General features: G+C 34.8%; 1 protein-coding gene across 1 annotated transcript in view; it reads right to left on the bottom strand.

The window, feature by feature from the left end:
• Positions 1-16064, bottom strand: part of LOC124115800 — a 38552-nt gene extending 22488 nt beyond the window's left edge. Inside the window, exon 1 of the mRNA XM_048392855.1 lies at positions 15690-16064. The gene's annotated coding sequence lies outside the window, so the exon portion shown is untranslated. The remainder of the gene's footprint in view (positions 1-15689) is intronic.
• Positions 16065-16857: the final 793 nt, after the last annotated feature.

Genomic DNA, 16857 nt, shown 5'->3' with positions numbered 1-16857 from the left:
CCAAATAATTCTCTTGACCACTCCCAAACACACCAGATGCATGTAATCAAGAGGGAATTGGGATACCATACCAATGTTTAAAGCAGAGAGAGGAGAAGGGCCCAAATGATGATTTTCATCAGCCATTTCGTCAAATTGAACATCTGTTCGAGGGGGGCTGTCTGTGACAGGAAATGTCATTTTGCCCTTCCATACACCCCTCTGAACACAATTGTCACAGCCATAGTACCCACTGTGGCCTTTCACCTGCTTCACAAATGCTCTTGCAGGGGTCTCACAAATGAAGCAAGATATTTCAAGATTGAGGTGGACATTACCTTTTGTCATGAAGCCCTCTTTCTCTATGATGCTTATTTCAGCAATGAAATCTTGAAGGTACTCTGTGATGTTTCCTGGTTTATGAGTACCACAAAAAATACCAATAATAAAAGGGGTTTTCACTAATGGTTGTGTAAGTCTCCCCAAGATTGGCCACAACTGAGTGTTTGAGCTTTTGAATAACGGCAATCCATCAATGTTGATCTGAATCTTGACACATGTCTGCTCATATGCTGAGTAATCTATGCCTGAGATAACATCTGAAATGCTAGATGCAATTCCAAAATGGTAATATGATCCACCTGCAATAGACTTCACATCATAATTCTTAATAGTATTCAACAAAGTCCTGGGATCTCTTGGTAATGAAGGATAATCAGTCCGCATGATATCCATCAGGGACGACAAAGCTGTGTGGGGAATCTGAAATTCTGAAGCCCAAATTGCAAGCTTAGCTTGCATAATTTATTCCTTTTCACCCCCACTGTCATCATTAGAACATTCACTTCCTACGTGCACACAATCTGCCCCATACACATGTCCATCAAAAGCATCCTCAAAATCATTTGGGGCAGTATCCCCATGCTCATCAACAATATTGGACATTGGACTCAAACTAAGCCAGCTACAATTTTGGGTAGTATTTTCAGCCACATTTTCAGCCTGACTTTCTGAATATGTACATTCTTGGGAGATTGAAGGATTTAAATCTATGCAAGATGAATCATCCTCTACAGTTTCAAAACCATGATCACATTCATGAGTGCTAACGTAAGCTTCAGTCCTTACCGTACTGTCGCAATCATTGCCAAAGTGACTTTGGTAATTAGAAGCCTTCATAAATTCTATGTGTTCAGAAACACGGGCACATACCTTTCTCCTCTTAGTCCAGTAAGATTTTGATGCCATGATATATATGAATCTATAGCTATCAATTAATATCTGAAATGACTGGCATTCATAATTCTCATGCTTTTAGTACTGCATAATAATACTGGTTTTGGGTAAGTACAGGAGCATGTTATGATATCCTTTAATTCATCTGGGGTAGGCCCAGTCATTTAAGGCACCAGAATTTGCCGTGCAGATTTGCGTCTGTTGGGCATGCAGGAACCTATAATTTTGTGTTCAAAATCCTGTTTGTTCTGATTATGTTCATAGGTTTGTAAGCAGACTCAGCACCATATTACTGTGCTTCTGGGATCCACCAAAGTGGTAAATGTCTAAGAACTGCATCAATTTGGACTTCCCACCCACATTATGATGACACGCCGTGATATAACTGAAATACTGTTCAAAGCGGCGGTATTAACACCAATTCACTCACTCACTCAACATATTCAATATTTATAACAACAATCACATCATAGATCTATGCAAATACCTGAAGTGGAATCCAATTGCTGAATGGGAGGTTGGGTGCACTACATCTTCCGTAAAACAAACTAGATTCAGTATGTCAAATTAATCAACAGTATTATAACAGTATTAATTTCAGTGAGTTCCAATCTCATTAAAATCAGATCTTAAAAAATTAGCGGTAGCGAGAACTAAGATCTGATTTTAATGAGATTGGCCGATGGTGCCGACCATCTGCCGATGTCGGGCCGATGATGGCATGCTACCTGGGTTTCATGTCAGTACCAAACCTATCGGAAATTCACATTACGGCTTCAGATGTACTCAATACATCAAATACCATGTAAATAAACCATATATATTACTACAAAAATCGTTGTTATCCTTATTAAAAATAGAGGTGCCGTTTTCGCCCGACACATAGTAGCCGTTTTCGCCAGAGAAATCGGTGACGTTTTGCTGAGGTGCCGTTTTAGCCTGCCCCCATTCAAAATGGCCGATCGAAGTTACATGTCGATCGAACTTGTGTGACTTGACGATACTTTGTTTTATCTGGAAGGATTTGTTCAAATATATATGCCAAAAGTAAGTAACTATAGATCTAAATGTATTATTATTATTGTTGTTATCTTGTGCCTTTATACTGTCCATACCCATGATATTTATATCAAATTATGTATGTTTTAGGACAGATCCGGACTATCGTGTAGTTCTCACTCTACGCCCATTGAAAATAAATCCCTTCTGACCCAACAAGTACTCCCTTATCTTCGAGACGACCAGAGTACCGCTGTTACATTTATTTTTTCAAAAAGCAGCTTTTTTTTGCAAGCCCCACTCATCACTGAGCACAACCTGCTGAAAATGATCCTACGTTATTTTGATTCAATTTTTTTCTTGATGAAATAAATGATGTGACAATACAAAATTATACCGTCATTCAGTTTAAAAAATGTTTCTATCATTCAATATTTAACAATATAATAGCAAGTACTTTAGAAAAACCTGTAAAATGAAGTCAAAATCTGAAATTTCATTTTAGGATGGAGCAGTTTAGCCTGATTGTGTATTTTAGGCAAGTAGCAAAAAGAAAAAAAATAATATCCTTTATAAATCATCTCATTATTGGACTTGAGCCAATTTGGTCCACTTTTTAAAATTCAGTCAAAATTTAAAAATTCAATCTCGGATGTTGCTGTTTTGTCTGGTGATGTGTATTTAGGCACAGATATATAAAAGAAGGAAAAATAATATCCTTTGAAATCACCAATTAATTGGATTTGATCCAATTTCAGAAATTTGGAAAATATTTTTAAATTCAGTTCAAATTTGATAATTCAATCTGTGATGTAGCTGTTATGTCTGATGATGTGTTTTAAGGCAACGAATGAATAGAAAAAAAGGAAAAATAATATCCCTTGAAATATTCAGTTTCAAAATCTGTAAAATTCAGTCCAAAATTAAAAATTCATTCTGGGATGTTGCCGTTTAGTCTGGTTATGTGTATTTAGGCAAGGTATAAATATAAAAGAAGAAAAAATTATATCCTTTGAAATCATCAGTTTATGGGACTTTAGCCAATTTGGTCCGATTTCAGTACTGTGAAATAATCTGTAAAATTCAGTCAAAATTTGAAAATGCAATCTGGGATGTTGCCATTTAATCTGGTTATGTGTATTTAGGCAAGGTATAAACATAAAAGAAGAAAAAATAATATCCTTTGAAATCATCTCATTACTGGACTTTTACAATTTGGTCCAGTTTCAGTAATTTGGAAGAAATCTTTAAAATTTAGGCAAAATTTAAAAATTCAATCTGAAATGTTGCAGTTTTGTCTGATGATGTGTATTGAAGTGAGGAGTATGTATTAAAAAAGAAAAGAAAATCCTTTGGAATGATCAATTTATGGGATTTTAGCTAATTTGGTCCTGCATCACATACTTTATTCTTTTCATTTCAGGTTTCCTCATGTTGATGGAACAGATTTGTCCACATTCAGAAGTTTCCTGATAGTAATACAGAAGTTCTCCATGTTGTAGTGGTTGGACATGTGTTGAATTGAATTTTGTTCCAATATTACAGCTGGTTAAGTGCTGTATTAAACGTCATGACATCTTCAATATGTAATTCAGGAGCAACAACATCCACATCTGAGAACATCTTGTATCCTACAGTGAAGAGACAGATAAGTGATAGAAATATATTCTTTGAATATGGCTTCTTCATTTGTGAAAACATTATGCTAATACTGGCGGTACAAAGTTTAAGTATCACTTTCATTTCAGTAGAACATCGAATAAAGTAAGATTTCATTGCATTTTAAGCTCACCTTGACAACATTAAATTGAGCTTTTGTTATGGGGATTGGGCCATTGTCTGTTCCTATGGGTCTGGCACCAACAAAGTAAGGTTTTCATTTTGAAACTATCCTCTTTATATTTCAGCTAGACACTTATCTCGCCACACTTATCTTCTCAAAATCTACTAACTATCAAAATTCCAGAGTTTGAAAGTACAGTTATGATATGTTTCTCCACAACAAAGATGGATTTTGATTTTGATTTTGAAAAAAATCAATATGTTGGTCATAGCAGGATGTTGATGGGTTTCACTGCCATTATGCCTACTGACAAATATGTAATAAACTTAGCTGGTCTAGAAAGTAGAATAAGACCACTTACATTGAATATTGTGAAAAAAAAATGTTAAACATTCACTTTACTGACACAATGACAATTTATAGAGAAATGGTCTCCTACTGATAAGATCATGAACCAAGGTCGTGTGTTCATGATTACCGGTACACTTTATGTAGTGTTGTGAACATTTTGAAGGTAACACACACATTATGAAAATGTTTAAAAACAAGATATGTAGGTAAAATGCACACAACTTAGTACATTTGTAATTATGTTCTCTTAGCATAAAAAAATAAAATAATAATAATACCATCAGTGAAATATGTTGTTGTAAAGCTGAAAACAAACCATTTATAATGATGAGCATAAAAATTATCAGAAGAAAAAGAAACTTATTTTGTGATTGTGGCACAAACAAACAAACTATACATAATGGGTTACTAAAAATACAACATCCGGTCAGAGGCAAATGATTCATAAAAAACATAATGGCATCACTAAAATGGTGTATGGAAATTACATACATGTACATTCATTTGAAGCTACATAGAAATATATTGATTGTACTCCTGCATGACATGTATTCTTGCATTTCTTTATGCATGTTTATACATGTACAAGCGAGAACCTACATTTGTCAATGATTCTATTCCTAATCTGTCTACCTTATCTGTTACCGGTGGTAACTAGCATTTACTCAACTGTATGGTGTGTTTGTTTAACCAGTAGGCATAATGGGAAGGCAACACTCATGGTTGTTTGAAAAAGAATTGCAGTTTGGCTAGATTCTTGGTCATTAATGATGTCTACCAGTTTAAAATTTGTTAATGGTCATGTCAAGCTCTTTTTTTTTCTGGAAATCATCTTGGTTTATCAGGCATTGTATTTATTATATCTTTTCTAAAAGGATGTGGGCTTTCCACTTTAAAAATATAGTATGCCTTAAAACAAAATTCAGTATGGCTTGCTATGACACCAGCTTTTAGCTATGCTTGTAGAAGAAATAATAGTTTTTTCAAATTACTTTGTCATTAACCAGTCATTGCCGTTTATAAGGCTTTTGCTACTTGTTATCAAGGACTAGTGGACTAAAACTGTTAGTTTCTACCCCTGTAAAGTGTTAAATGGCCTCTGACAAGGGGTGACTAGTGCATCATACACATACATTTAGAATGTATTCACCTCATGCTGTTAGTGAGATCTACCCAAAATTCTATAGTGAGTTTTTTTTCATGGGAGAATTTTGCTGTCATTATCTGATTAATATTTTAAAAATTAAAAGTTTCTGTCATTACTGAAAGATTTTGCTTCATGTCTTACATGTTATATGTAAGGATGCTGCCCTATGGATCCTCTCTGAAATGATTTCATTACCAGAAAGTTATTTCATTTGTGCCAGTTCACAGAGATCAAGCACTGTAAATTTCTTTATAAGTATCAAATATTCAAGCTTTATCAATTGGGCATAATATTCTCAATGAAAAGAAAAGATGTGTTTAATTAAACATTTGTTTTTTCATCAGGACATCACATTCAAGATCATATACCTAGCTAATCTAACATTGTAACTAATGTTATATTTGGGATAACACTTTCTTAGTAAAGTACAGATTCTAGTAAGTTGTCGGACTTTCATTTTTGTGGAAGCCTCGGTGGCTGAGTGGGTTAGATCGCTGACTTTGTTTGCTGGCGATTAGGTGCCTCACCCTGGCAGTTGTTGGTTCGAATCCCGCACGGGACTCAACCCCCCAAAAGTACTAAAAGTACTAGAATCTGTACTTTACTAAGAAAGTGTCATCCCAAATATAACATGAGTTACATTAGACCACTTTCTAAATGGCATTGTGTATTCATAATCTAACATTCTTTTATTAAAACCAAAATGAGAACACTTTAGAGTTGAAACCACGGGAAAATGACACCCATGTTTTATGTGCTTTTATTTTATTTTCCCAATGAATATGCTTATGAAGTGCATCTAAATATTATTGTCTTAGGTGTCTCATAGGCCTTATGGCTGAATATTGTATATTTTTTAACAATGAATTTTGTTACAGTGAACTACATTTAAGTGACATCAAAATACAATAATTTCTTATTCTTCAAAATGTCAACTTGCTGGGATGAACCCCACTCCAATTACCCTTTCCTCCATCCATTCATCCACTAACACAAAACTCTTAGAACCCAAACATCCAAGTCAAACCTTGTTACCTTCCCATATACATATAGATACACATACTAATAACGAAGTTACTGGATTATGTACTCCACTGTCCCTCTGCATGGCCATGCTACCAGCTGTGTTAGGTAATATTATGTAATGCTGGCCACCTGGTATATGTTCTCTGGCCTGGTGAGGTGGGCTCCTCCCCTTACTTGTCATCTTAGGAGTAATTAGCCAATGATTAGATGTTTTGTACCAGACCATCACTGTTGTATTGCTCTAGGAATGAGACAGTTGTCTCATTATCATGATTATGCTTCAGTTAAACGAATAGGCGACAACTACTACACTTCATTGATTTCATTGGAATCATTAGGATTTTGTTCAGTCAATCTGTGTGTACTGACTTGTACTGCTAGGTTGAGGAAACTTCTCAAGGACTTAGGAAGTAAAGGAATTATTCCTTCAGTAGATGATTCTCTTTGGACGGGTCTTTTGGATCTGGTATTGCTGGAACTAAGGGTGAGTTGAAAATGGAATGTTCATTACCTTGGCTAAGCAGTATTATGTTTGAATGTATGGTAATTAAACACAGCATGTTTTTTAGGTTCAGTGAATGATTTGGATCGATGAAATTAGTCTAACTTATCAACAGTACTGACTTTGTGCCTGGTAGATATAATTTGGTGACAATGTCAGACAGATTATAGGTACATGATTTAATGAATAACACAGGTTTTGATTCTGTTTCTTGATATTATAATAACAAAACTATAGTTTTCCTTCACCTTGGTAAGGATATCTAGAAATGACCAATCCAAACAAGTATTACAAAAAATGGATGCTGTAGAATTAGACAGTAAATTTTGGTATTCCATGACTGGTGTCTAAATGTATTACATCTGGCAAGTTATTTTAACAATTTAAATTACATGATAAGTAGTGATAAAATTTTAAGATATTTGTTTATTAAGTTTGTAGAATGAATTTGCAATAGTTGCTTTTCACTAAATTTGAAATAAGTGTTCAATCTCCCTTCTTTGTCTATTGTACTCATGTTGTTATTGTAGTTATATGATGTATCATTTGTAACCAAATATCTTAAAAATCCATTAATTATTTCTTCATTGTTAACAGTCAGAGATCAGATTGTGGAGGCTCCCCAAAATGGGAGCCTCCTGGTCCACACTCCCAGTTCAAATCTTTGCCTTTAAAGCCCAATCTTTGTGATTTCTGCAGGTATTTACAGAAACATGATGGACAACCAAGCAAATGTCATCTGGTTGCATTGTAAACATAAAATTATGCCAATCATGTGACTACATTAGTCTTTTGAAGAGAAAATGTGGTACAAAATTAGCCTAAAAAGGCCAAAATTGGCCAGCTTAAAACACAATTTTCAAGTAACCAAGCATTCTCTCTGTTTCAATGGTTTTTATCATGGTTCCAAACTCAGTGTTGGTGTGGGAATGATTAAAAGAAATTCTACTTTGGGAGCGTCCACACTCCCACTTTCACCACTGATTGTCACTTCAATACGGATTAATCATGTTAATACTAAAATTACTTTAATTTACTATTCAGGTTCCCTTCGAGTCACAGCTGATTTCTTTGAAAACAAGGTGAGATATTACCATGATTACTACACATATATCTGCAGAAACCATAGTACATCTAGCTGCGGAAACCATAGTACATCTAGCTGCAAAAAACATAGTACATCTAGCTGTGGAAACCGTAGTACATCTAGCTACGGAAACCATAGTACGACTAGCTGCGGAAACAGTAGAACATCTAGCTGCGGAATCCGTATACCAGCTGCACATATTGGGGTAGTAATTATAGGGTGCAACATCACAGAGTTATGGTTTCTGCAGCCAGACTACATCTTATGCTTAAACTTAATTGTACATATCTCTGACATTAATTATGTTTGATTTGTCATAACACTATCCAGAATTCCCAACTACACTCAGCTGCCAGCTAGACTTTCTTAATGATTTCAACTCAGATCCCCCTGTTTCCTACCGTGTTTATGTCATCTCGTGAAGTTGAAAAGTTTAATTTTTACACTTGCGGCTACGCCACTCATGAAAATACAAACTAGTCAACTTCACTCGACGAGATAAACACTGTATTCGACAGGAAAAGTCAAATATCCTCTATACGTGTTTGTCTCCTTCAGTTAGGAAAACAAACATGTCTGTTATATTTCATTATTGACAATTTTAGGTTGTATTATCTGAAGCAGACATGTTCCAGAAATATAATAGTATGTATTATGTGTACAGGTTTGTTTGCTTGATTTCTGGTACATCGTTATAGGTACAATGTTGTTAGATACATTATTATTAAACACTCACTGGAATGAATGCTAAACAGAAAAGAACCAATTTGGTGAAAGGGAACAGAAATTCAGTCATATTTTGTTAGAATATATCCCACATTGGAAAAAACATTTAGTATTGTGAAAATGGAGACACCAAAGAATGAGATAATAGTCTTGTAAAGTAATAATCAATTACAATGTAACTAGTGAAGCTACTGAAAATAAATATATTCATTGTAATTGTAAAAAACTAATTCTTTGAATTTTTGGCAAGTAAATGATTTCCAATTATTCCAGTTACAACTTACATTTATGAAACTGGAACTGGAGATATTTATTTTATTCTTAAAATTGAGTCTGGTTATAAATATGCTCTAATTTATTACAGGGCTGCATGACACTGCATTCTGTTTGTGGCCATTAAGGAAGTAATCATATTCCTTGCTGAGAAACTGACAGGGAGAACCTACTCTTCAATCAACCCAGAGTGTCAAAGGACAGAATTGCATTCAAAACAGCTTTAATTGTATGATTATGATGCTCCTTTGAAAGGGTTACTGTTTTAATGAATGCAGCCAACTCATTGATGCCTTGATGTGGTTTGGTTGTTCTCTGTACCTTTCTTTCATTCACATATGGACCCGTGAAGATTCCGGGGTAGAATAAGTCTTCAGCAACCCATACTTGCCGTAAAAGGCGACTATGCTTGTCGTAAAAGGCGACTAACAGGATCGGGTGGTCAGGCTTGCTGACTTGGTTGATACATGTCATCGATCCCCAATGCGTAGATCGATGCTCATGATGTCAATCACTGGATTGTCTGGTCCAGACTTGATTATTTTACAGACCGCCATCATATAGCTGGAATATTGCTGAGTGTGGCGTTAAACAACAAACAAACAAACAAATCATTCACATATCATGCATATGTGTATAGAACAGCATCAGTCTCCTCCCATTGATGTATATTTCAGTTGAATATAGTAAAACCCTGTTAGTGCAGATCATTGTGTGTGTTAAACTTATCCATGTTTATGAATTTCCAAACTATTTGATGTAGCATGTTTTGGTGAATCAATAATCGAAAAAAGAATAGGGGTATACTATAGAAACAGATCTTAACGGTTCTCCTTGTAACTAACCTGATCATAAAGAAAAGGCATGTGTATCATTAAAGCAGTAAACTTGTGTTTTTAGCTATTTCTGGATTTATTGAAAGTCTGTCTGTTGACATTGAAACAATTTGAACTTGGATTTAGATGGAGTGGGCAGTTGTTCAAGATTAAAATTTAAGAATTATGAGACATGTTTTCGTGAAACATGCAGAATGATTAATCAGATAGTGGACAATTGTCTTTTGCTACTGAACAATGTTTTAAAGTTTCAAGTTGTTACTTTTTCTGGAATAAAGTTGGAGTTACATTCAGTTGAGTTGAATTTCTTTAAAAGAAGAAAGAATATTAATGATATCTTCAAAACAAATTGGAAAATGATCAGTCAGATATTGTTGATGTGACTTTGGATATGTTTGAATATAGACAATTTTTTATAACTTTTTATTTTTTATTCTTATTTATGAGATTGGTGATATATTGTGAGGCTGCAGGGGGATGTGTCATATTCTCATGACTCTTGTTATCAGTGTTTGTTTAATAACATTAGCAGTCTACATTGAATGTCAAAATAAAGTTAGCTAAAATATATTTAGATGTAAATTTCCTAAAAGGTGTGATTTGATCATCAGTTTGTTCATTTGAAAAGCATAGCAGTAACCATTTTCTGGTTATTACCAATAATTTTGGCTGATGTAATCATTGATTAATACTTACAATTGAGTAAATCTGTTCTTAAAAAAGTTAGTAAATGTTAGTAAAACAAACACACTGGAAGTTCAACATCAAATCTTGCATATATAGTTCTTTCGCTCAGATTGTAACATGTTTTTGCAGGTTGGTGTCCATATCAAAGTCTATAGAACTTGAAAACATTGTATCTGGTTTTAATGAATCAATTTACCAAAACATGATTGTCACGTAGAGGTATTTTCTTGACTACAGGGGCTTCAATGTACATTGCCATTAACTGATATTGGACATCACATTGGCCTGAACATATTTATACTATATGGGTTTATTCTGTGTAAAGTTGACTTTGTTACATGTATGTCCTTTGAAGTTAGTTAATGATTAGATTGTTTGCTTGTGGTCTATTTTACAGAGTTGTCATGAATTTATTCACTTGGTATCATTTTCTTCTACTAGGTCAAAACAGATAATATTTTTCTGTTATTTTAATTATATTATTCGAATAAAAATAAGGTAGAATTGTTTGAGAATACATTGCATACAATAGTAATACAAAATATTTAAAGATCAATGAATTTCTTTATGATGCAATAATAGTGTTCATGTTTGAGTGAATGAATGGTTGTGAATGTTTGTTCATGTATTTGTCCTCTGTATTTAACAAAGGCCAAAAACATTTCCACATTCATTTTTCTGCATGTGTCTCCAACTACCCTTTTTGTAACTGATGTTCTGCCACAATTAAATGTGAATTATAAACACAATCACGTGGAAGAATTTGTACCTCATCTACTTTTGTATGAGCATGTATTATGTACATGAAATGTATTGATGGTTTCATTAGGCGAAATAGAACTCTTCTTCAATGTATATTTTAAGTCAGATTTTTTGTTACAGAGTTAGTGTATGAATGAAAGTGAGGATTGAGTAAGGAGGTAATGAGTGCTTACTGGTATGTGAAGGACTCTTCTGTTGATATTTCTTGTGAAGTAATAAAAGTTATAATTGAAATTTGTCTTTGTTTCTTAAATGACATAGAAAGATAATCTATTGTAAGTCTCACACATCAGGTTGGATGTCCACATACATATATGCAAAGCAGTGTGGCATGAATACATGTAGGTTTATGCCTGATGGGTTAAAGAGCACATGTGCATGAAGTTTCAAATTTTAACTAACTTTCTGTGACTTCTCAAAATTACCTGATTTGATTATTTCAAAGGATATTATTTCATAAGATTTTTCCAAATTATTGAAAATAAAGTGAGGGAGCGAGTGAATTGGGTTTGAATGTGGCTTTCCAGAATATTTCACTGATCTCACGACGTCCAGAGTTAATGTAGGAGAACCAACACCACCATGGTATTTAAGTGATGTAGTAAGACCTGGAGGACAATGCCGGTATCTGGCTGACAGAGGGTGTTATGCAGCATGCATTCGCAATGTAGCATTGCATCCTAATTTCACCACTGCTGCTGATGGGAATCAAACTCTGGATCTTCAGTGAGCGCCCTGATGAAACAAGTGGCTGAAGGCAGGCTCACCAACCACTGAGCTAACCAACCCATTCCCCTCCACCCCCAATTGAAATATGGAACACATTGGCTTAAATACTAAAATTGATGATTTCAAAGGATTTTAATTTTTCGTATGTTCTATGCTGAAATACACATAATCAACTTAAGTCAACATCACAGATAAAGTTTTCAAATTTTGACTGAGTTAAGATTATTTTTTTTCCAAATTACTGAAACTGGACCAAATTGGCTAAAGTCCAATAATGAGGTGATTTCAAAGGATATTATTTTTATTCTTTTTTTTTATTTGTTTCTTCCCTTAAAATACATTGAAAAATTCAACTGCTCCATCATAAAATGAAATTTCACATTTTGACTGAATTTTACAAATTTTTTCACAGTATTGAAATTGGACCAAATTGGCTAAAGTCCCATAAACTGATGATTTCCAAGAATATAATTTTCTCTTCTTTTATATGTATAGCTTGCCTAAATACACATAACCAGACTTAATGGCAACATCCCAGAATGAATTTTTAAATTTGGACTAAATTTTGAAGATTTTTTCACAGTACTGAAATTGGACCAAATTGGCTAAAGTCCCATAAACTGATGATTTCCAAGAATATAATTTTCTCTTCTTTTATATGTATACCTTGCCTAAATACACATAACCAGACTAAATGGCAACATCCCAGAATGAATTTTTAAATTTGGACTAAATTTTACAGTTTTTTTCACAGTACTGAAATTGGACCAAATTGGCTAAAGTCCCATAAACTGATGATTTCCAAGAATATATTTTTTTCTTCTTTTATATGTATAGCTTGCCTAAATACACATAACCAGACTTAATGGCAACATCCCAGAATGAATTTTTAAATTTGGACTAAATTTTGAAGATTTTTTCACAGTACTGAAACTGGACCAAATTGGCTAAAGTCCCATAAACTGATGATTTCCAAGAATATAATTTTCTCTTCTTTTATATGTATACCTTGCCTAAATACACATAACCAGACTTAATGGCAACATCCCAGATTGCATTTTCAAATTTTGACTGAATTTTACAGATTTTTTTACAGTACTGAAATTGGACCAAATTGGCTAAAGTTCCATAAACTGATATATTCCAACACTAAATTTGGACCAAATTGGCTGAATCCCCGTGTTATTGTTAGATTCCTTATTTGTTGTATATCTACGATGAAACTGTAATTTCTATGTGAGCCATATTATTTATGTCAAAATCTAAGACCGAAAAACAAAACTTGTGTCATTACATCTGGCGGTAAATGGTATTCTCTTATCAAGAAAGTGATAAAATCTACTTCAAACACGATATACCTATGTTCTATGAGAAAACTTAACGCACACTCGCAGTAAATATATACAGTCCGTTTGAAGTTGCACGCATAGTTACAGGATTACCCAAACACATACTTGAAACAGGATGGAGCACTGTTCAGAAAGAAGAAAACATCGCTAACTTTGCATATTACATAAAAGTTACAATGATAAAGTCACCACATATATATTTACGTGACTCTTTGTCTATTACTGTTTAGACGGGGACTTCATAAAAATTTAGCAATGCGTGTAATATTCAAAAACATATATTTTTTTTCCTTCATCTTAAAAAATGTGAAGCGATGTACATATTGGAGAAGGGGACTAGTCAACCCGTACTTTCAACAACCCGTAACCCATACCTGAGATTTTGGCTTACCCATACATACATTTGGCTGATCCGTACTCAAATTGGCCGACCCGTACCTAAAATTGGCTGACCCGTCCCCAAATTCGGTTAAGCCGTACCTATGCATTTGGCTGACCCGTACCCTATAGACGTGTTTGTTATTAGAAAACAAAGTGGCGGAGAAACAGGATTGTTTTAACCAGAAGAGACAAAGGAAAACATACAAAAAAGTGTTTGATGCACATATTCATTCAATTTCATTCAATTCATACAAATTTATACTTCAGTCTCGGTGAATGACATCGACCTGACGTAGACAACATCATATTTATGCTAACTTCCGTCCAAGAGACCAGTTTGTGAAATATATCGGATGTTGTTTTCAGTAATTCCGACTGCCTTGAAGCTAGCCATTGTTATTACAAACTACCTATCGGTAGCGATTGGCTTATTCAGTTATTAACATGCTTTTCATTCAGTTAACTAAACATGGCAGATTTCAGATTATCAAAAGTTTAGCGTTTTATAAAAAATCTCATTATTTTGATAGTAAATGTCAACAATGAGTGTTTTACAAATTGGCTCAATCAATTAAGTGAACTTCCCGCTTTTGTTTAAGCATATTGGGTCAAGAAACTCTTGAGGGTCATGTCGATGTTAGATAAAACTATGTCTTTGTGTTGAATATTAGTATTAATAATATCAATTTCTATTGGGTACGGGTAAGCTTTTTCAAGGCAAGGGCCACTGAGTAAGGGTTATTGAAACATGGGTACGGGTAAGCCAAGAGATGTTTTCCCGCCCCCTCACTAAACTGAAGAGTAATAAACAAACAAACCACGTGAAATAAGAACATACAATATATAATAAAATCAAAACAAAAATACGACATGTAAAATTGTCTGCGAGGTCTGTCATGAGATAACTTCAAAAGGAATGTCCACTGGACGACGAGGTTAGGTCATAGTTTGCGTCAGTAACACAAATTGTACATAGATTTGAACTAATAATAAATGGCTGTGTAGGTAACACCTATACAAATATATTTTCAAAAGAGATTGAATTTCCAAAAATATCTATCAATAATCTCCATTTGTACTTCCCCGTCCTTGTGTTTACACTCCTTAATTTCTGAACATTTCCTAAGAGTGTATTTATGTTTCGTGTAAATATTGTTAATGAAAGTTATATACCCAAGTTGAAATAAGTTGTGCCCAATTTAAATATAAATATGTTGAAACAACACAGAAGATATATATCCACTGCCCTCCACTGGACAGACTTGCGGTGTTTTTCTTATGATTTTTTCAAATATATTTTCATCATTTAACTGGATTTGGGCGACAGTATAAAAAGACAATTAAGTTATTTTGTTTAAGACGTCGATAAGAATTATATATTTTTTGGCTTCTAATCCTTGCATAATTAGTCTATTGTGTGGTTTTCAGCCCTTTTGGACGTCTGTTGGGTCATTATGTTAAATACATGGATGGATGTTTCACAGATTAGTGCCCAATCAAGGCAGAGGAGACTACTGTGGTGCGATCGCTTTGGTGAACGAGACCCTCGTCGATACGATGACAGTACTGGGAGTTTTGGGGGACAGCTACACCAGATACGGTATATGAGCCCCTGTAACGCAACTGCACGACATACACCTTATTACCTGTAATGGCCAACTGTATAAATCGCGGTACACATAGAAAGCTTGGAGGAATCTCGTCTCGCAAGTCACAATACAGGTTTGAAATGGTATATGACGATATGGCTGGAACAATGCCGATGGGATGTCACATTTTAACTAACATATTTACTCAGACATACATTTTCTCTAAATAATGTCACAAAAAGCTTACCGAGTCTACGGTTTCTGGTAAGGTCCGATCGAGTTTGATCTTGTCGGTATCTCGGCGTCACATGTTATCGCGTTGATATGCTTGTTGCGACGTCCGTTGTTATGCTGCATGACTGCTTTTGATCTGCATACAAATCTACCCCGAGAAACTACTTTTACAGGTGTGCAGCGTTATTCATTAACAGGTGCGCTGGGCGTTCAATGCGTAATGTGTGTTACAGTGGGGAGTTGTGGGTAGCGGGTAGCGGGGGTGTGGTTGGTGCGAGTGTGTGTGTCCTACATTGTGCGACCTGGTTCTGTCCCGATGGACTGTTACTATTGGTGCCAGCCACTGATTTCTCTGGCCTAGACCCTGAATATTTTTAAAAGGGCACGTGTTGAATTATTTAGTATTTTTAATTACGTAGGAGATTGATTCTGTTAAGGGTTTAATAAACCTATGGCAAACTAATATAATAAAAATATGAATGATAGGAATATATGAAATGAATGAGACATGTATAGAGATGCTTACCCTTTTCGCGAACACCTGGTGTCATCACTGATTGTTAGTGGTCCATTCATATAATTTCCACAACTATTTGCCCTTTGTGACAAGTGGAATCTGTTTCGGCAGAAAATCTAGGCTTGTTTTTCTCTTGCATTGACAATTTATATTTACCTATTTGTCCCTTGTTATTTACAACAACCCATTATGTTTGTTTATCATTTTTAACAACGAGCCATCTACGCCACTTAATAAATTACCATCTTTAGACAACTGAAATACTGCGGTGTAGTATGAGGCAACAGACTAAGTAAGCATATGACGAGACTTGCCTTTGCAGTCTATTGAAGCATGAGTAAAATATATACTGATGGATGTCATCATATAAAATCTGAGGCTGCGGGCTAAACGTTTCCTCCACAAGGATCAAGCAGTGTTTACATAGGGAGCGCAGCCTTTCTATGTTAATTCAGGTAAAACAATCGTTTAAGAACAGCTCGTTGAGCCTGTGATAATATGTTTATGGACAGTGTGGGGAGCCCTCAGAAGACACACAGAGTCGACAGAAACTATACGGTAGCATCGAACTAACACAACCAGGTAGACAACACATGCTTGAGGTTGTTGCTAATGACATGTACCTAATATGTGACGACGCTGGAGTGGTGATACGAGTGGCACC

The sequence above is a fragment of the Haliotis rufescens genome, unplaced genomic scaffold (genome assembly GCF_023055435.1).
Source record: "Haliotis rufescens isolate VD_foot unplaced genomic scaffold, xgHalRufe1.0.p SCAF_1, whole genome shotgun sequence".
Classification (NCBI taxonomy): domain Eukaryota; kingdom Metazoa; phylum Mollusca; class Gastropoda; order Lepetellida; family Haliotidae; genus Haliotis; species Haliotis rufescens.
The sequence above is the reverse complement of the archived record's forward strand: the minus strand, read 5'-3'. Positions and strand labels throughout refer to the sequence as shown.